General features: G+C 39.7%; 2 pseudogenes; both read right to left on the bottom strand.

The window, feature by feature from the left end:
- Positions 1 to 4,094: 4,094 nt before the first annotated feature.
- LOC102540795 (olfactory receptor 6C2-like) lies at positions 4,095 to 5,153 on the bottom strand (annotated as a pseudogene).
- A 9,667-nt stretch (positions 5,154 to 14,820) lies between these two features.
- LOC102533652 (olfactory receptor 6C2-like) lies at positions 14,821 to 15,770 on the bottom strand (annotated as a pseudogene).
- Between the last annotated feature and the right edge of the window lie 6,295 nt (positions 15,771 to 22,065).

Raw genomic sequence — 22,065 nt, 5'->3', positions numbered from 1 at the left:
GACTTTTTGCTACCTCTCTGAATTTTTTGAGGTGAATATCTATCTGGCCTTTAAGATTCTGAGACCATTGTTTCATCACTCTGTCATTTTATCCTGTCAGTCTTTTCCTCTGTCCAGGTCTCGGTCATCACTAAATCATATTGATAAGCATTAAACTTTATGCTTTGCTGCCGTATTTGGAGTCTTCTGGGCACTGATTTGGCACACTGCCAGGCAGAGAGAGACTGTGGCAGCCACAGGACACATCTCTCAGAATGGATTTTGGTGAAAGTTTTGAAGACGCCTGAATAGTATTTGGGAGTAGAAGTTGGTTATAATCTCAGAGATGTGTGTCCACTGCTCTTAGAACACAGAGAGCAGGAAGTTGACACTAATATTGTTATTATAGTTGTCCTTTGTAGATAAATTAATGGTGCACAAGGAAGGAAACTGATTTGCCATCTTTAGCCCTATTGGATTTTGAAGATTCCTGTGGCAAAGGACATTTTAAGGGATCTAATCCACATGCATAGTTAGTTAGAAAAATCATATACTTTCAGACATCAGTGACAATTTTCCCATGACAGCCGTAAGTGAGTACGGAGGGACCAGGTGAGGTTGAACCTTGAGCTGGTTTTCTCAGATCTGGATCTCACTTCCCTGATGTACTCACCTGTGATTTTTAATAGTAGCTTTGTGTTTTCTTCCAGAACTTCACACTAGTATAATTTCATGGTCTATGTTCACAAAATGATAATATTGGTGATTCTGGGAACTGGAAACATAAGGTGCTCATACTCTTCACAATTTGCAGTGGTCTGTTTACTTTGTTGATTCAAAAAGATGAATCAAAGATGAGATTCACACATGAGTCTACAAATGGTAAAAAATTAGCATAATTTCTTTATACTGTCTGATCCTATCCTGCCATGCTCTCTCATAGAAGTACCCAACTTTATAAGTCTTAACTAAATAAGAAGTGAGTTATTTTTCTATTAGTCCAAATAATTCAAACTAGAATGATACCTCAGTTCTTGAGAGATACAGTTCAATTTAGGAGCAGCAAAAAAAAAAAAAGACCCAAAATTAAAAAAATAACAGTGATAGAATTAAAAAAGACAACTTATCAGACTGAAAATCTCCTAAGTTTTCTGATTTATGGTAAATTATGTTGCTGTCCTTAGAAGCTAAGATATGGACTTTGCAGATTCTGTGTTAGCAAGAGTGACCCAGACTTTATCTGCTCCGTATTTAGAGCAGGCACATGGGGATCAATTTCCTAAAGAAGCTAAAGGTGCCCTGTGGACCCAAGTTCAGAAGGTGCTAATGAACACCAATTGCTGACAACTCGGTGAGCAACTTGTGGACACATGTCTGAGAGGAGAAGAGCCAGGGAGACTGTGTTAAAAGTGCAATGAGAGTATCAAATCATCACCTTGTACATCTTAAAGTTACACAGTGTTATATGTCAACTATATTTCAATAAAGCTGGCAAAAAAGACCCAAAAAAAGTGCAATGAGAGACTCAGCTACGGCCTAAGAGTCTGAGAGAGAGGCTGAGAGCAATGGGGTGAGACCTCTAAGGATGGTTAGAAAATTTATCACTTAGTTATCATTGAAATATGCTACTGCATTGGTGATGCAATTTGATGGTCACTGAAGAGCCCCACATTCTGAAAATATTTCATAAATTATTCTTGTAAAATCAACATAATTAGGGGTCCTTTCATTTGTAGGAGGATGGGTGGCCCCTATAGTACTTGCAAATTCATCAGAAATCAAGCCATCTCTCAGATGATGATTAAGTCATTCATTCACCACCCACTCCAAAATATAAATCAATATTATCTTATTTTCTGTCCATTCTTTTCTTCTTGTTCATCACCTGATATTATAAGAATGAAGTACGAAGATCAGACTCAAAAAAGAGAAAACGTATGTGGCTAAAAACTTTGTTTTGGATAGAGGCTTGTGTTCACAGAAGTTTCAAAAGATAAAAAATCAATAGCAGTATTAACACCAGGAACATTAGCAGCAAGACCAAGGAGAACCATATGAGTAACTTTGCTTATTAAGTGATTTCCATTTTTTTAAAGCAGAGACTGAGTCTGTTACATGCATTAATTTATTTAATCATCACAGAAATCTTTGGGGCCTGTTCTTATTTTTATCTGCATTTGCGTATGAGAAAACTTCAACAAATTAAATTGCTTACACTTGTAATTTTATCACTTAAGTATAGATCCTTAAACAATATGATTTAGTGTTACTTGTTTTCAAACTTTATAAAATTGGAATTGCATTGTATGTATTCTTTCCTGTCTTGCTTCTTTTGTTCAATTTTATGCTTAGTATTCATTTGTGTTGTTTCTGTGAGTCATTCATTTTCATTGTAGTGTTCCACTGTGTGACAATTTATTCATCTATTCAGTTGACAGGAATTTATTTTTCATTTTGGGGAAATTATGAAATGTACAGCTATACTGAAACATGTCTGAAATTTTCTCTGTGAAATATACCCAAGAATGGAAATTGCTGGGTTATTGCTATGTATAACTTCAGCTTCACTAGTGATGCCAAACTGATTTCAAAGTGGTTGATTTACTTCCAGTATCACCACCTCTGGTATATCTATGTCTGTGAGTCTGTTTCTCTTTTGCAAATAAGTTCATTTGTATCATTTTTTAGATTCCACATACAAGTGATACCATCGTCTTTGTTTTACTTCACTTTGTGTGATCTCTAGGTCCATCCATGTTACTGCAAATGGCATTATCTCATTCTTTTAATGGCTGAGTAGTATTTCATTGTATATGTATAAATATATATATATATATATATATATATATATACATACACACACACACACACACATACCACATCTTTTTTAATCCATTCATCGGTTGATGGACTTTTAGGTTGGCTATTATAAACAGTGCTCCTATGAACATTGGGGTACATGTACCTTTTTGAATTAGGGAACTCATGTGATCTTAATTTGCTTTTCTGTAGTTACTAGTATGGGTGAAGAATTTTCTATACCTATATTAGCCATTTATATTTCTCTTTTTTGAAGTTCCTATTTTGATCTCTTGCCCATTTCTTTTTCATTGGGTTATCTGTCTTTTTCCTATTGATTTATTGGAATTCCTTATATATTCTGAACTTAATTACTTTTTGGGTTATATGAGTTGCAAATATCTTCTACTATTGACTCTATTAATGGTTTTTTTGAGGGGAACAGATTCTTAATCTTAATGCAGTCGAATTTATCAATTGTTTGTTGTATCTAACTTAAGAAATTCTTCCCTAACCCAAGGCTGTGAATCTGTTCTCCTATATGGTCTTCTTAAAATTTTTTTTTTTTTGCCTTTCATGTTTATGTTTTTAGTAAGATTTACTCGCCCTACTCCTAAAGTCGGGGCTTGTTCTCCTGGGGTCCTTGTCTAAGCACCGTCAGGGGCCGTGTCAGTAGACGACTCTAGCGCTCAGAAGTCTTGTTCTTTCTCTTCTGTAATCAGATATTTCAAGATGCAATACATCCACATCATTTCCAGACAGGTCAGTAGAAAGATTTTTGTAGATAAATTGGTTTAAAAGAAAGAATATAATTATCTTCACTGATTTTGAAATTTCCCCATTAACACCTTTTAGTCATCCCTAAAAAATGGACATTTTAAAATGAAAAAGAGAGCTCTGGAGTGCAAACTTTTCTTTAAGATCATGCTTTAAGCTTTGGTGAAGAGTTTTTAATTACTCTTGTTCAACTGGGGTCTTCCAAATGAGTGAGAAATGCTCTCTGGGCATTTATATTCCACATCACGAGAAGGCCAGATGGCCAGACATACAGCTTCATGTATCTATATTTCCCTTTTATGACATTGAGTATTTTGGGAATCTAGTCTCTGGAACATGCATTAATGGAAAAAAAACTTTTTGAATAAAATAAACTTGGAAAGAAGGAACTTGATTTTGGCATTTGGGTTATAAAAGAACATTCCTGGGAGAGGATTCACTTGATTAATCTACAGAATAGGAAGAAACTATTTATTTAGCAAATTCGTGAATGTTGCTCCTGGGTTATTCAGGTTTAAATTTAAGTCAGTCTCAACAGCAGTAGTGTCTTACTTCTTTGTGATAAACACAATCCGTTTTACTGTGTCTTTGAAGGCTTCTTTCACTTGTTTGTTTCGAAGGGTATAAATGAATGGATTCAGCAAAGGGGCAACTGAAGTGGTGAGCACAGACACCACTTTGTTGATGGCCACTCCTTCCTTTGCGGAAGGTTTGATGTAGATGAAGATGCAGCTGCCGTAGGTGATGGAAACCACAATCATGTGGGAGGAGCAGGTGGAAAAGGCCTTTCTTCTTTGTTGAGCAGAAGGGAATCTTAGAATGGTCCTGATGATGTACGTGTAGGAGAGGACTACACACGCTAAGGTCATAATGAGTGTCAGCACCGCCAAACTCAAGATGATTCTCTCCATCAGCACAGTGTCTGAGCAGGTTATCTGTAAAATGGGAGATGCATCACAGCCACAATGATCAATCACATTCGAGTCACAGAATTCCAGCTGGAAGCCCACGCACAGAGGCGGGAGGATGATCAACAGGCCCGCAAACCAACAGCAGAGAACGAGTGCCATGCAGACCCTGTTGTTCATGATGGTCGTGTAGTGCAGGGGCTCACAGATGGCCACATAGCGGTCATAGGACATGGCGGCCAGGAGAAAAAATTCGGTTGCTCCAAAGAGGACAACAAAAAAGAATTGGGTGGCACAAGCATTATAGGTAACAGTATTGTCTCCAGTTGTCAGAGTATACAGGAATCTGGGAATACAGACCGTGGTGAATGAGACTTCTAAGAAAGAGGAATTTCGGAGGAAAAAATACATGGGAGTTTGAAGATGGGAATCCAAAAGTGTCAGGGTGATAATGATGAGGTTCCCAGCCACACTCAACATGCAGGTGAGGAACAGAAATAGAAAGAGCAGAACTTGTAGTTTTGGGTCATTGTTAATCCCAGCAGGATGAATGTTGTTACTGCTGTATGATTTCTCATCACTGCCTCCTGCCAAGTCAGGGGTGATTCCACCTGAAGGAAGAAGTGGCAAGAACCTAGCTTTGGAACCTGAATGAAGTATCCTAGCAAACCAACTCTCGTGCACTCTCTTCTTTTATTTATACTCAGTTTGTTAACACAGCAGTGCCTTCGACATCTTAGTAAGAGACATTTATAGGCAATCACTATTATGAATCTTACACCTGTAATTCTCTGACTAGAAAGCACATTTACAAAGACGTCAAATACAAAAACAGAAGTCTTATGTCTGATATGCAGTTTCTCAACAGGACTGCCTTGTAATGGGGACTTTCTTTTTCCTTATCCTGGAGGAAATTATGTCATTTTTGAAGTTGTTTCCCTCCCATCCTCGTGTTTCTTTGCTTTTCCACCCCAATACCAAAATGCTCTGGTTTCAAAACCAAGAAGGCTCTGCTAATTAGTAATTTTTGTGTCTTAAGTTAAAACATATTTTTAGAGCCATTTGATGTTCACAGCAGAATTGAGGGGAAGGCAAAGAGATGTCCCATGCATGCACAGCCTTCTTCGTTATCAACATCCCCCCCCCAGAGTGGTATGTTTGTTACAACTGATGAACCCACTCTGACATCACAATCACCCACAGTCCATTAGTTTGCATGGTGGTTCTCTCTTGGTGATGTATGTACTATGGGTTTGGACAAATATGCAATTAGTATTTTATGTTGATCATCTTATGTTGTTATGCTGAATTTTAACAGTAGCACATTGCCTTTAAAGTGTTAGTTCTGCTCTTTGTACTTAAAATTGTCTCTGCATAGGGAGATAAAAAGTTGCAACTTTGCTTTGACATCCTATATACAGGCAAATGAAATTATTTCTAAGCTAGTTTTGGAACTGCATAGGCAGAGGGTTACCTGAAGCAATAAAAATGAAATTGTTTTGGAACCTGAATATAAAGCAGATTTAGTCCTATTGTAGTGCTTTGGGTCATGGATGAAGCCCAGAGGGAATGATCTGAGGTATCTGCTTTCTCTGCCAGCCTAATCAACCCTGTGCTCTTCACAGCACACAGCCTTCAGAATCTGTCTCAGGGTGTAGCTTCGTGACCAAGAGTGAATGATGTCTGCCGCTCCCCTCCTCAGATCACCTCTCCCCACTAATTTACCAAACAGCTCCTTCTCTCCCCTGCTGCTTATGTTCTCCCAGTTTAGATATATGTAACTTGCACAAGCAACATCCAGACACAAAGGGACACACGTGGGCCAATCTTTGTAAACAAACTATAAAGTCCCCTACCTTTCTAACGGACGTTTTTTCACTGTCCATTTCAGCATCTCCCCCCTCCCCCGAGTTTCAAGCCTCCCTGTACTCTAATTTACATTTTCTCAGGAATCTATCCCCTTTGAATAGAGGCTCAGAAAATTCCCCTCTCCTTAATGTCAGAACTTACCCTCACTGAGATTCATATTCCAAGCAGCTACTCTCAGGTTTCCATCCTGTAAAAGAAGAACTGGTGACTGCGTTCTCCCTGGGGTTACCAGCAGTTAATAATAACTGGACATATTGACCTATAATGTGTATTTGTCTTTTTTTAGGGAGGCTTGATTAGTAAATGAGCAAATGTAGGCATAACTCAAGGGTTTGTGGGCAAACACTATACACTTCTACACGAGAGGAAAAACTAATCGTGTGTTTAAACAGTTGACCTACTGTGTGTGTTCTGAGTAGAGAGTGAAAAAATACGTGGGCTTCCTCTTCTTTCTTATTGTGCAGATAATCTACATTTATTCATTCAAACAAATACTAAATAGGCATCTATTATTTATAGGGCATAGTTTCAGAGACTGGAGATCCAACCATTGACAAGTTGCTCCCTCCAGGAGATGTGAGGCTACCAGTGGGAGACAGTATTTCATTTCAGTGCATACTCCGCGACGTGAGTATGTCACAAGATAAAAATGAAACTGCAGCTCTGGGTCTGGGGTGATAACTACCCCATGCTTGTTCCCTGGCGCTCACTCTGAGTTACATCAGTGGCTATTCATATCTTCCTATGCTCACCCTGCTTCTCTAGGTTCTTTTCCTCCTACTAAAATTGTCAGTGTTATCAATCACCGTAAGCTGAGTTAGCGAGGTGTGTTATTCAGGGTTCACAGACATGATTCTGAAACAGAGAAACCCCTCCCTTAGCTCATGGGAAAATGGTTTACTGGAGAGATAGTATCTTGCCGTAGAGTAGCCAGGGAAGACTGATAGGAAAACTAAATGATAGGTCTGGTTCATTTTTGCACTCCTAGTTTTCCTTTTCCCCTCCCTCCCTTCCTTCTGTTGTAGAAGAGTTTAAATCTTGGCACTGGCCATTGACATAGTAACTACAGCTCACTTTCTCCTCAAAGTTCCTAGGATCTAAAACTTCTCCTATCAAAATTCTTATTCTTCTACATAGGAAGGAAAGACTGATGACCTCAGTCGCATTAACATTTGAATGATCATTAATTTGATGTTTTAAAATGCTTAGTATGTGTTAATCTTCAGGAATATTGTGTTTTAATTCACGAAGCTTGTTAAGTTAAACACTACCTCAGACGCTGCAGTTAATCCTGTGATAACAGGTCCTTTGTATGTAAGACTGCTTCGTTTTGGTGTTTACTCCCAGTCATACCGATATTCTATGTTGTATTGGAAAATTTCCCTGGCAGACTCAGAGATATTTATTTTTAGTTTGGATCAATTAAAGTTGGTAACAATTTCCTTAAATAAGTGATAAATTTTACCACTTTCCTCCCATAATTAGTGTTTTCATTCACATTAACACGTAGGGGCTGATGACAACCTGTGCAAAGCCACCTGCTCTCACGGACACGGTGGGAGCTAGAACAGTGGCTGAGACTCCACTTCTTCCTTCGTTAGTTCCCTGTTTAGTGAGCTAAAAATACATCTGAGACACTTTGAACTTGCTTATATTTGAAACAACCTCATTCAGTCTTCATTTGGAACAGAGATTCAAGAAGTGAATCTGTGCCCTCCTCGCCAACCCCCAGTTCTCCACCAAAAAGTAGCAAAAAGAACTTAAATAACAGATGAGTTATAGGATGAGATTATTCCCTGTGAGGTCACTTAATAGTGTCTGATTTCTGTGACACTAATGCATATTATTGGGTAAGGTGTCCTTTCCATCACCTTTTATTCTTCTGCCTCTTAAGCAGCAACAGCCTCCTTCACTGATGGTTATGACTGGTCCTTTTCAAAGGCTAAAGTCACCCTGGCAGGAAAATTTGAATTTCATGTTCCTTCAGAATAACAACATGTCAGAAATGAGTGTTGATGACCTTTCTGCCTAATTAGTATAATGAGCCGAAATCCACATTTTAACACTGACTACACACACACACACACACACCCCTCACGGGCAAGTCTGACCAACACACACACACACACACACACACACACACACACACACCCCTCACGGGCAAGTCTGACCAACACACACACACACACACACACACACACACCCCTCACGGGCAAGTCTGACCATCGACAGAAGCTCCTAGATTTTCACAGCTCCCGATACAGTGAGCCCTGCCCCAGTCTCCTCTGTTCTCTAAAGTCTAAAATGACATCTGACACTTGAGTCCCTAGTTTTCCTGCTGGTTCAAAGGCAGAAAAGATGGCACAGAGGTAAGGAGGATTTCTCTGGAGTTTTGTCGGAGGGGAGAAGCTGATCTTTCTGGGCAGGGAGGCAGGCTTCCCGGCAAATTCTGTAATAGCAGCATTTTTTATATACGTTTAGTCAGTTACCAGTGCAGAGGGAACATCTGAGCGAACAACAGAATAGTCCTTGGTGACCCAGTAATGAATTGGTGGCAGTTTAATCAACAATGTAAAAACACATGTGGCAATGGGAGCAGTGTCCTCAGAGACACTGCGGGTGGTCTGATGTCATCTGAATTCCCTTTTGATTTCTTTGTGGAATTTTTATATATCTCCTAGACAGTCGGTTTGGCCTTTTATATATAATATATATCATTTATCTTTGACATAAATCTCAGAAAATGTGAAAAAAAACCAAAACTATCTTCATGTTATAGATGGGGAAACCGAGGAGCAGCAAAATGAATGGTCAGAATGCCCCGCTGTGGTGGTGCAGGTTCGAACAAAAGTTCATCTGAATACAAAGCCCCTGTTTCTTCCTCCACACCCCCAGAGAGCTGTCTCCATATTTAAGACGCTTACTTGCGTTTAAATTCCAAACTTGATGTTCCGTTGCTCCCTGACCTGTATTTTCACCCTCTTTGCTTCTACTTATGATTTTTCAGATAGACAGAGGAACTTCTTTTGGTATTTGAAGCAATGTAGAGGTTTTGCATCCAAGTACTGGATGAAAAATTTCATGGTTCCAGGATGTTTCTTGCTTGGGTCCGGTGAAGTTGAATAAAGCTTTTCCTTGGACTATCTCTGCTGTTATTTCTGGGCATTCTTGCTCATGCCGCCGCTCATGGTGATCCTGGTGTCACATGACGGAGCAGAGGTGTGTTCCTGCTGCTGCTCCTGGAGCAGGTGTCTCTGCTGTCCCTTTCCTCGGTCCGCTCACTGCTTGCCAGTGAGCTTCCTCACACGGACTGCACATGTCATGTCACCTCTCTCTGTCATCCCACTATTGGCAGAGAGTGATTGAAAATGTCCACTGGCAGAGGGCTGCGCTGGGGAAAAAGACGCTATCTCTCTACATTCAGGGTACATTTTTATGCTTAAGGTTTTTTTTATTCCAAGACATATCATCTATTTCTGCAGAGCTTTTAATTGAAAAATTCTGTGTTGGAAATGTGAGAGAGCATATAATGGCAAACCTGAGATACAAGAAAGAAATGACTTAATTTTTCAAAAACTCTTATTTATTCAAATGATGTCAATGCTAGTTTTTAATGATCACATAAGTTTGTGCTAATATGCAAGCATAGAAAATCGCCTTTTAAAATGGAACACACAGTTCATCATTCAGCTCTACCCTGGTCTCATTTTGGTAACCCATTTGGGGAATAATCTAGAGTACATTTTTGAAGAATATCCTGATGGTCTGTGGCAGAGACTGGTCATTTCCTGTCTGGTGTTTTTCTTCCCTTATCCATGGAAACTGAAGCCCAATTTTCTACCGGGTGCAAAGTGCCAAGATAAAATCCTACCCAGGCTCCCTTACAGCTGGTAAGGCTGTATGGCTAAGATTATGATTATGACCAGCGATACAAGTTACAATTATTTATTGTTCAATTATTCTCTTTTCCTTTCTCCCTCTCCTCTCATCCTGGGCTACCCATCACGCTGATATTGCCCTTCCTAAGCAAGTTGGGTAGCTCTCATATAATTTCCTCATTAAAAATATCTTATTTCTATTTCCTCTTTTACTTGTATCATTTCTAGATTTCCATCTTCATGCTCACTAATTCTCTCTTCCATGTGGTCTACTCTATTTCCAGTGTTTTCTGATGCATTCTTCATCTCATGTATTGAGTTCTTCAGCTCCAGAATTTCTATATGGTTCTTCTTTATAGTTTCAATCTCTTTGTTAGAGTATTCGTTCTGTTCATTAATTTTATTCCTGAGCTGACTGAACTGTATTTCTGTGTTTTCTTGTAGCTTGTTGAGTCTCTTCATGACAGCAATTTTGAATTTGCTATCCATTAAATCACAATACTCTACAACTTTCAGATTGGTTTCTGGGAAATTGTCATTTTCTTCTTGTAGTACAAACATATTGTGGTTCTTCATGGAGCTTGATGAATCGTTCTTCTGCAGGTGTATTTGAAGTAGGCACAGGTTAGAAATTAGATGCCTTTCTTTTGTTTACCAGGCAGAGGTGCTATAGCACAAGTTTTTGGTTTCTCTTACCAGCACTGCCTCTGGTTATGTCTGAGAGGTGGCAGTTTCCACCCTCAGCTGCCTCTGTCAGAAGTGTGGCTCCTTATGCCTCTGAAGTTGTTGGTGTCTTGCTTCTGCGAGTGTCGCTGGCATCACTGCATGGTGCTCCAGGATGGTGGGCTCTTTCGCTGGGTCCAGGATCCTGAGTTGCGGGCTCTGCCACTGCAGGGGGAGGAGAAGTGCGCGCGCCGGAGCCGAGGTCCTGAGGGCGCCTACACCATGTCAGGTGTGGAAGGTTCATAGGCCCCACTGCTGCGGGTGCTGGGGCAGGGAGCTGGAGTTGTGGGCCCTCAGCACCGCAGAGACGAGTTCTCTGGCCCCACCGCCGCTGCTGCCTGGTTTTCTGTGGCCACCAGTGCCGCTGCAGCCAGGAGGCTGGAGTTGTGTGTGCCGCCTCCCCTGCTGCTTCTGAGTTCTCTGGGGCTGCGGGCTCAGCTGCTGCTGTAGGAAGGCTGGGACTGCAGGCGCTGCCTCTGCTGTTCCTTGGTCCTACCTCCTCTTTGTGTTTTAGGCCACCCACCTTTAGATGAGCATATGTGTGGAAATCTCTTGGCATCCTGGTGTGTTGGGCAGAGGCCCCTTTGTTGTATTATGGATGTTTTACTGGGTGTAGATTGAAGGGGAGAGACAAAGGTAGCATTTCATCCCGCCATGTTGCTGGCATCACCTGTCCATCTCTTCAAATACTTTTTCTGTCCTTTCTCCTTTTTAAAGGAGACTTTAATTCCATAATACATCAGGCATCTTGAATTTATCTCACAGTTTCCTGATGCTCTGTTAAAATTTTTTTCAAGTTTCTATTTCTTTGTATGTTTTACATAAAGAACTTCTATTTCTTTGTATGTTTTACATAAAGAACTTCTACTGGTGTTTCTTCCAGTTAACAAAATGTTTCCTTTGCAATATCTGATATTGAAACTATTCAATCTATTTTTTTTCTCAGATGGTGCAGTTTCCATCTCTATAAGTTTGATTTAGATATTTTAAATAATTTTAATGTTTTTTCTTAAAACATTCTTCTACATTTTCAACATATCAGGTACAGTTGTAATTACAGTTTTAACTGTATTCTGTTTTAATTATATCATCTGTGCCATTTGGGGTATATTTTTATTTTATTATTGCTATTTTTTTAAATACTTCATAAGTTTATTTTGGCTTTGAAATGCCAGTTACAAAGTACATAAAAGCTGTTTTACAAAGACCATTTCAAAAAATTGTGCTGTACACTGGAATTTGACACAACATTGTAAAATGATTGTTACTCAATTAAAAAAATGTTAAAAAAATTAGAAGAGAGAAGCTTTATCTTCAAGTGAAATATAGTATTTTGACAGGACAAATAAAACAAACAAGCAAACAAACAAAAACAAAGACCATTTCAGAAGCACTGAGACAAATGGCCCATTCTCACCACTTGTATTCAACATAGTGTGGAGAGTCCTAGTCACAGCAATCAAACAAGAAAAGGAAATAAAAGGGATCCAAACTGGAAGAGAAGAGGTAAAATTCTCATTATATGCAGATCACATGATACTATATATAGAAAACCCTATAGACTCCACATAAAAACTGCTAGAACTGATATACGAATTCAGCAAGTTAGCAGGATACATGATTAACATACAGAAATGTGTTGTATTTCTTTACACTGACAATGAAATATCAGAAAGGGAAAGTAAAAAAAAAATCTCTTTTAAAATTGTATCAAAATAAATACTTTGGAATAAACCTCACCAAGGAGGTGAAAGACTTATATGCTGAGAACCTGCTGAGAACCATAAAACATCGAGTAAGGAAGTTAAAGATGATTCAAAGAAATGGAAAGATATCCCATGGTCTTGGATTAGAAGAATTAGTATTGTTAAAATTGCCATACTACTCAAGGCAATCCACAGATTTAATGTGATCCCTATCAAATCACTAGTAACATTTTCCACAAAACTAGAAGAGATAATCCTAAAATTGATATGGAACCATAAAAGACCCAGAGTTGTCAAAACAATCCTGAGGAAAAAGAACAAAGCTGGAGGCATAACCCTCCCAGATTTCAGACAATACGACAGAGCTACAGTAATTGAAACAACATGGTACTGGCACAAAAACAGACTTGTGGATCAATGCAGCAAAACAGAGAGCTCAGAAATGAACCAACACACCTACAATCTATTAATCTATGACAGAGGAGGCAAGAATAGACAATGGGGAAAAGACAGTTTCTTAAACAAGTGGTGTTGGGAAAGCTGGACAGCCACATATAAATCAATGAAATTAGAACACTCCCTTACACCATATACAAAAAAAACCTCAAAAGGTTTAATGACTTAAATATAAGACATGACATCATAAAACTCCTAGAAGATAACATAGACAAAACATTCTCTGACATAAATTGGAGCAACATTTTCTTACATCAGTCTCCGAAGACAAAAGAAATACAAAGATAAACAAGTGGAACCCGATCAAACTTGAAAGCTTTTGCACAGCAAAGGAACCATCAACAAAACGAAAAGACAACCTACATAGTGGGAGAAAATATTTGCAAAGGATGTGACTGATTAAGGGTTAATATCCAAAATATACAGGCAGCTCATAAAACTCAATTAAAAAAACAAACAACCCAATCAGAAAATGGGCAGAAGACCTAAACAGACTTTTCTCCAGAGAAGACATACAAGCACATGAAAAATGCTGAACATCACTATTACAGAAATGAAAATTAAAACTACATTGAGATACCACCTCACACCGATCAGAATGGCCATCATTAAGAATGTCTACAAATAACGAATGTTGGAGAGAATGTGGAGAAAAGGGAATCCTCCTACACTGTGGAAATGTAAATTGGTGCATCCACTATGGAAAACAGTATGGAGGTTCCTTAAAATCTAAAAATAGAGTTGCCATATGATCCAGCAATCCCACTCCTGGGCATATATCTGGAGAAAACTCTAATTTGAAAAGATCCATGCACCCCAATGTTCATAGCAGCACTATTTACAATAGCCAAGACATGGAAGCAACCTAAATGTCATTGCCATTTAGATGAATGGATGAAGAAGATGTGGTGTATATACACAATGGAATACTACTCAGCCATAAAGAAGAATGAAATAATACCATTTGCAGCAACATGGATGGACCTGGAGATTGTCATACTATATGAAGTAAGCCAGAAAGAGAAAGAAAAATACCATTTGCTATCACTTAGGAATCTTAAAAAATAACACAAATGAACCCATTTACAATACAGATACAGACTCACAAACATTGAAAAAAACTTATAGTTACTAAAGGGGAAAGGGAGGAGGAAGGGATAAATAAGGAGTTTGGGATTAGTAGATATAAACTACCATATACAAAATACATAAGCACAAGGTCCTACTGCATAGAACAAGGAAATATATTCAATATCCTGTAATAAATCATAATGGAAAAGAATATGAAAAAGAATGTGTATATAGATGTATAACTGAATCATTCTGCTGTACACCAGAAAATAACACAACATTGTAAATCAACTATACTTATAAAAAAAAAAAAAAGACCACAGTGCTTTCTTCAGTCTATGGTTCTCAGAATAATATGAAAAGAAACTTTGGTGGTTAATCAAACTGTAATGTTAGTATTGTATTATTTTTTTAAAAATATTTTAAAGAGTCATTTATTTATTTAGTTTTGCTCAGGAGGGTAATTAGGTTTATTTATTTCTTTATTTTTAGAGAAGGTACTGGGGATTGAACCCAGGACCTTGTGTGTGCTAACTAAGCATGTGCTCTACCACTTGAGCTATAACCTCCCTCCTGTATTGTTGTTTTGAATTAGAACACATAGTAAAAGATGAAATATATATTTTTTTTAATTTGTAAAATCTTTTTAGTTTTTTAATTTTTTGAAAAAAATGGTATCTTTTTAATTGAGTCCCTGAAGGCTTGTTTGACTTGCTTATTCCGTAGGGTATAAATGAAAGGGTTCATCAAAGGAATAACTGAAGTGTTGAGCAGTGACACCACCTTATTAATGGCCACTCCTTCCTTTGCTGGTTTGATGTAGATAAAGATGCAACTTCCATAAGTGATGGAAACTACAATCATGTGGGAGGAACAGGTGGAGAAAGCCTTTTTTTTTTTGCTGAGCTGAAGGGAGTGTTAAAATAGTCTTAATGATGTAGGTGTAGGACACAATTACACAGACTAGTGTGAGTATGAGGGTCAGCACAGCCATGATTAAAACAAGTTGCTCTACAAACTGAGTGTCTGAGCACACAATCTTTAGAAGGGGCGATGTATCACAACCAAAATGGTCAATGAGATTGGAGTTACAGAAATCCAGCTGAACTCCCAGGCTGAGCGGTGGGAGCATGACAAGTAACCCAATCAGCCAACAGCAAAGGACAAGAACAGTGCAAACCCTTTCACTCATGATGGTGGTGTAGTGCAGGGGCTTGCAGATGGCCACGTAGCGGTCGTAGGACATGGCGGTTAGAAGAAAAAAATTCTGTTGCCCCGATGAGGATGACAAAAAATAATTGGATGACACAAGCATTATAGGTCACACTTTTGTCCCCAGTTGTCATGCTGTACAGGAATCGGGGAACATAGACAGTTGTAAATATTATTTCTAAGATGGAGAAATTCCGAAGGAAGAAGTACATGGGTGTTTTAAGGTGAGAGTCCACCAGGGTGAGGAGGATGATAATTAGATTTCCAGCAACAGCGAACATGTAGGTGAGAAACAGAAATACCAAAATCAAAACCTGTAATCGTGGGTCATCTGTTAATCCCAGTAAGATGAATGTTGTTATTGAAGAATGATTTTTCATCACTGTCTTCACATGTATAATAAGTCTGTATGAATAAATCATTAAGTCTGAATCTAAGGAATGGAATATAAAAATAATATTTCAATAAGGTATATAAAGCAGCCAGGCAAGCCAGTAGAAGCACATTTTAAAGCTTTCACTCATCAGTGATCAAGACGTAGAAAAGTGATTGCTTCGTCCTTCCCTGGACTCTGTTTTACCTTGGTCCTCAGAATGTGGTTCATGAAGAGCATTCATCTGAAGTTTCATTTTCACTCCAGGTACAGAACCAGTTTTAAGGTCAATCTCACAGTCCCCTGAGATTTTGGCAGCCATCCTGGTATCCCCTGTCCTCAGTGAAGAGTAGGAGATCCTAAATGTTGGTTAATGGAAAAAGTGTATAAAAATTGTATTTCCCCATTGGTTAGTACAACACAAAAATCATTCTCCTCCCTTATGATAGTAAAATTTCACCAGTGGCTCAGCTGAACTATCTCCCATGCTTTGTATCCCTTGTTCCATTCAAATAATCTCTTAATCCCTCCTTTACTATTTGGATGACCTGGGGGCAATACCACAGAGTTACCGTGACATGTCCTCATTTCCATCCACCTCCAGAATTTCTTCTTTGTGCCCCTTTCATGGTAGATAATATGCTGAAATATTCGAGTTTGGGTCTCTCCTGTGTATCAGTTGACACGCTCTGTTTTGTTTCCTTTCTTGAATTACTGTTTCAACATCGATCTCCTGTCTAATGTCCCACTCATCCTAAACCTTCCTAGAACAGTGACAAATGGGGTATTTTGATGGTTTTCCCCAGGAAACAGAATCCTGTTTTTAGGCTTCCCTGATCCTTAGTGGGCTTCTGCAGTTATCTTATGCATAGATATTTCAGCTCCTAGGTGCCTGAGGCTATGTTCCGGCTCCCTTAGTAACATAAACTCTATGTCTTTCCCGATGCAGAGGAGGGAGAATACTTCTTGGGGAAATAGCTGCCTTCTTTGCCTTGATTTCCTTTTCTGAAGATACACCCTCCCCTTGGGAATGTCACTGATCATGGTGGTCACTGTCAATGCTCGAGGGCACTCTTTGTACTTAGCAGTCTGGCCCAAGGAGAGACGCAGACTCTGAGCTTATTCCTCGAAACGACTGGTATTTTCAGGCATGAATATTAACAAGGACCAAACATGACATGGAGAGTAAATAAAGTTGGCTATTATGTGTGAATAATCTTACAAACTGAAAAATCACAGTCCATCCTTATGAGTTTCCCTACAAGGTCGCCTCCCTGTGTTGCTTCTCCTGAGGATCCTGTCAAAGGAGCCATTGTTTCACCACCTTCCAGGATGTCCTCGAGCGCTTTTTCATTTCTCACATTTCCTGTCTATTCACTCATCCCTCCCATTGCTGAGGGCAACACTGAACTCCTCAGACATCTCAGAGCTGGAATTTGAGCCAGTTGGAACTGGATCCAAAGCTTAAGTGTTTCTAGGAAAGCTGACATTTTAGGATATGGGGCAATTGCTCATCGACTTCGTCAATTCTAGTAATCACAAGTTCATTAAAATGTTAGCTTTTCAAATGTTTCCTAGCTGCAAACAGTATCTCCAGGGCATCTGGGTTACTTCAGTGAATGACTAGATAAAATCTCCCCCGGAGATACCAGTTCTTCTGCAGTGTGATTTTTATGTGATATTGCAAGATATTGCTCACAAAATACCTTATGCGCTGTTTCCCTCTGGGCTCAGGGACGGCATCTTGTCTTTTCTATTGAGGAGAGCTGCCACAGTGTGATTAAGCATTTATAGACAACTTCATAGGAAAAGTCTGCTTACCTACTCTCCTGGGATAAAAGGTTTGCCTGAGTGTCAGCAACCTTTAAATAATGGGCGCTGATGGGGAGATTGCTCCCCGAGGCTAAGACAGGATGGTTTCCTGAGAGCCAGGCATCTTCACAGTTAATGCCGCAGCTGTTCTCAGCGTCTTCCACCTGCCTCAGCCGCTGCCTTCCTGCTGCCCAGTGCACTGACTCCAGTTAATACCACTGGATGGTGCACCACCACGTACCATAAAAATACATAATCTTGTGTCCTCAACACAGAGGAAAGGGCTGGAATGGGATTGGTAAATATCTCCACATGGTTGTTTGAATGATTACTTGAAGAAGAACATCAGCAGTACAAGGACACTGTATTTAATACTGGAGTTTTAGGCTATGACTGTTTCACTTCCTGCTATCAAGAATCACTTAAAATTATGGAGAATTGTTATTTATGATTTTTTCTTTAAAGACAATTACATTACTTTAGTCTTTAATCTTGAACATGAAGGTACTTCTTAGATTCAGATTTTCCAGCAGAAAGATCTAAACGCACTGCCTTTCCCCAGGGACTGCTTTCCCACAACTTCTGTGGTTCCAGTTTTCAAACCTCTTAGCACATAAATGACAAACATTTCATACTTACTTTTTGGTGGCTCTCGATCACTTTTCCAGAAATTTAACATAAATTACCTTCTTGGGTCTGAGAAACCGGGGTGCTAGTGGCTATAATTTTGAGTTAACTGTGACCTACACTTAAGCCCCGCATGCTCTTCCAGGTCAGGGTGTCTGCAAATGCAAGGCCGTGTGTAGTGACCTGAGAACAGCACCTTTGCTCTAAGCATCACTATGTCTAGAGTGGGACCTGATGAGAGTTCCCATGTCTCATGAAACTACTATTAATACTTTCCTGAATTCTGTGACTGAAAGAATGGACAAGCAATGGCAAATAAATGCGAGCAGCTCATCGTGGCTGTGAAAGTGAAGATGGGCTGAGCTCTCTGTGCAAAGAAATGGGTTACTGTATAAATTTTTATTACTAGAAATGCCGTGTGCTTTATAGGTTATATCAGCTTGAGTGCACAGGGGACAATCACGTGAGCAAATAAAAATGTCCTTGGTGACCCTATTCAAACCACTAATGAATCTATAGTACAATTAACTCCGATAGAAAAAAGAAGGAAAAAGGAGAAAAATTAACCAGCACCTGTGGGACAGTGTCCACAGAGACGAGAAATGCAACAGTTGCAGAGAAAAAAATCAGGTGATAAAATGACTGTGACTCTCACCGTATGTGTTGTACATAGTCTAAAGGCTGACGGTCATCTGATGATTTCTGTTGCAGGACACATTCGTGATCGTCAGCCTTCCCCATGTATCTGTTTATTAGTCTTTAAAATGTCTTGCTGATTAGGAGAATTAATATTTATTTCAATTTATTGATCATATAGTTCATCCACTGGTCCTATTTTAAGGTAGAAGTAATTAGTATTCATATATTGACTAATCATTGTGATTTCATACTCAAAACATGCAGGGACCTTGCTAAGCCCAAAGGTGTCAGTGTTTATCCAGAGCGCAGGGTCTGGGTGTATTATGCTCAGGAGACACCATTTGAGCTTAAGTCCAGAGACGGCTCCTGCCCTCCCCCAGTGCTCAGCAGTGCCAGCTTTTCGTGAAGCTCAGTATTGGAGAAGTGATCAGTCTGGGCTGGAGTCATAGAATCCCATGTGCAGGTAACTGCCTGTGCTGGCTCGTAGCCTCCTCCACATCCAGGGTGAATAGTAAAGTTCCATACACCCTCACAGCATCGCAGCCGTCACACTCCCAGTGGAAATGTCTGCAGATCTTTTATACATGTGGGTCAGTTATTGAGACAGGAGGGCAGGCCCTCAAAAGCAGCAGTACTGGGGCTTTTCCCGGGCAGAGGGAAATAGGGACTGAGGCAGGAAAGGAGAATTGAAAGGAAGCAGGGATCCAGAGACAGGCTTGGAGAAATGGAGGCAGCGGCTCACTTACAGGGTCTCTTTCTGCTCTTCCTGTTCTATGCCATTGATCTCTTTTTCTATGCTAGTGCCAGTGAGATTTTCTTCTTTTTCAGGAGGGTCTTTTTAGTGTTGGTCCTCTGTATTTCCCTATAACTTTTAGAATCAGATTGCCAAGTTACACGGAAATAATTTGCTAAGATTTTGATGGCGTTGGTTTGAAATCAATGGATCAGTTTGGAAATAATTCACATTTTAGAGTACTGGATCTTTCGATCCATTAAAATGGTATCCCTATCCATTTCATTTCTTTTAATATTTTGAAGATTTTTGTTTCAGGTGTATATGTGTCTGTGTGCTGGACTGTGGGCTCTGGTGGTCTGGCCAACATCAGAGATCAGGACCGCCTGTATTAAGTGCCAGTAGTGACTGTCCCTTCCCTGCTCAGATGCCGTTTGGGGTCTAGGCTACCTCTGTGTCTCATGGCCAAGCGCTTTTCTTGGTCGTGGCAGCCCTGGTTCCACTTGTGAAGCAAGGATGGCTGGAGAGTTTGCTGGCTTCAGGCCAGGGCGCCTGCCAGCCTCCAGTATTTTCTCAGTCCACCCTCTCCGCCCTGCCTTGGGAGCAAGCAAGCGTTGTGCGCTCCCCACAAGCAGAGTCCAGGCTTCCCACAGCCCTCTTGCTAGTCCCACTGAGACAGGAAGGTAGGGGGCAGGGCACAAGCATTGAAAGAATGACACAGCAGTTAGCACCAAGATGGTGGAAGATTCAACTCCCAGTAGACCTTGAACTTCAGTATGCATTCATTAAAGTAAGAGAGCCTGCTAAATGGTACTCCCACAGGTGTCAGGACAGTTTCCAGGCTGACCATAAAAGGTCAAAAAGTGGGTAATGGCCCAGTTCCTGGGAATTCAGCCCATTTCCCAAAGTAGCTGGCATAGTCTTCCCACATGTTAGCATCTGAAGTTACTGAGCCCCTAAAAAGCAACAACCTGGCACCTCATGGCTGCTCTCCCTTCTGAGTAAGAAGGCCTGCTCCCTAACTATGGGGTGTGTATCTCCTAAGCCCCTCTGCTTTAACCACCCGCTCGCCTCGTGGCCTTTCTGGTCTCTCAAGACGGCCTGCACTCGGCCTGTGGAGAATGTATCTCTCTGAGCAAATCTCCCTTTGCTCAACTCCTGCTTGCTCTTGAATTCTTTCTTGCATGAAGCCAAGAACCCTCAATTGATGGGCTTCCCAGGGACTCTCCTGGGACCTGGAACCTTGCCATCCTCTTGCACCCCATTTTCCTGTATCACCACCAGCTCTCCAGCCAACCAACGGGGCTTCTCTTCTCTGTGTCGGACCCCGGTGCTGAAGTGCCCAGTATGTAGCTGGAACATCTCACTCCCCAGGATGGACTTCTGACCTTGTAATCTCCCCTCTCCTCCGAGTCCCTTCCCAGGGGCACACTCCCAACCTGATCACTTCTCTTCCCTTCCTGTCTAATTTTGTGAGGCTCTTTCTTACAGCCTTGTTTGTGTAGGAGTCCTTCTGCCAGTCTCTGTTGGTCTTCAGTGAGACTGTACCACATGCAGGTGTATTTTTTGTTGTATTTATGGGGATGTTGAGTTCTGTGTCTTCCTACTCCCCTACTTGATCCAATCCTCTGTTACAAGTAACTTTTCTAGATGTAAGAGAGAGAGTATAGAAAAAAGAAAACATAATAAATAATAAAAGTTGATCCATTAAAGGAGGATCCACAATTTTTAATATCCATGTATAAAGAAAGAATAAGTGGAAAAAAACTAGATGAAATTATACAGAAAAAAATGCCCTGGTGGTCAATGAGACTTTAATAACCAAGTGAAAATCAAGAGGAAAAAAATGGAAATGACTAAATACCTAATAGCAAATAAAGAAAAGTATAAATAAATACCAAAAATCCTAAACACTTCCTAGGAATGAATATGTATCAATGTAGTGTGTTGTATGAATGTATCAATATATAAAAATAGGTTCTTCTTTGGAATTCATAGTTAAAGAAGATGATATTGCTCTGGGAAAATTATTTCTAATAGAAATTTACATATGTGGGAAAGGAGCCATTCAATATGAGACCAAATTAATACACTTTAAGAAGTGAAAGAAATCAAAAAGCTTCACTTTTATTGTAACTAACAGAATTACTAAATGATATCCTCTAGCAAGAAAGAAAAATATGTTAACCCAAGAGAGGAAAATATTTTTACGTTGACAAGAGCAGGGTGGTTACAAATATGAGTAACACTTATTCTTAAATCTAAAATAATATTAATAACAAAAACATTACCATCTCAACATAAGACACGAGTCAATAGTATCCTTAAAATAGCCCAGAACAAGAGGAAGAAGGAAAAAAATCAGGCTGAGTGCCTTGCGCTATTGGGAATGAGTGTCTAGATAGCAATTATTCCTAGATGTTATAAGAAAAAAGTATTAAATATGTGTGTTAAAGTAGTACGGGAAATATACATCAGTAGGAATGTACTTAATACTACTGAA

The sequence above is a fragment of the Vicugna pacos genome, chromosome 12, assembly GCF_048564905.1.
Source record: "Vicugna pacos chromosome 12, VicPac4, whole genome shotgun sequence".
Taxonomy (NCBI): Eukaryota; Metazoa; Chordata; class Mammalia; order Artiodactyla; family Camelidae; genus Vicugna; species Vicugna pacos.
The sequence above is the reverse complement of the archived record's forward strand: the minus strand, read 5'-3'. Positions and strand labels throughout refer to the sequence as shown.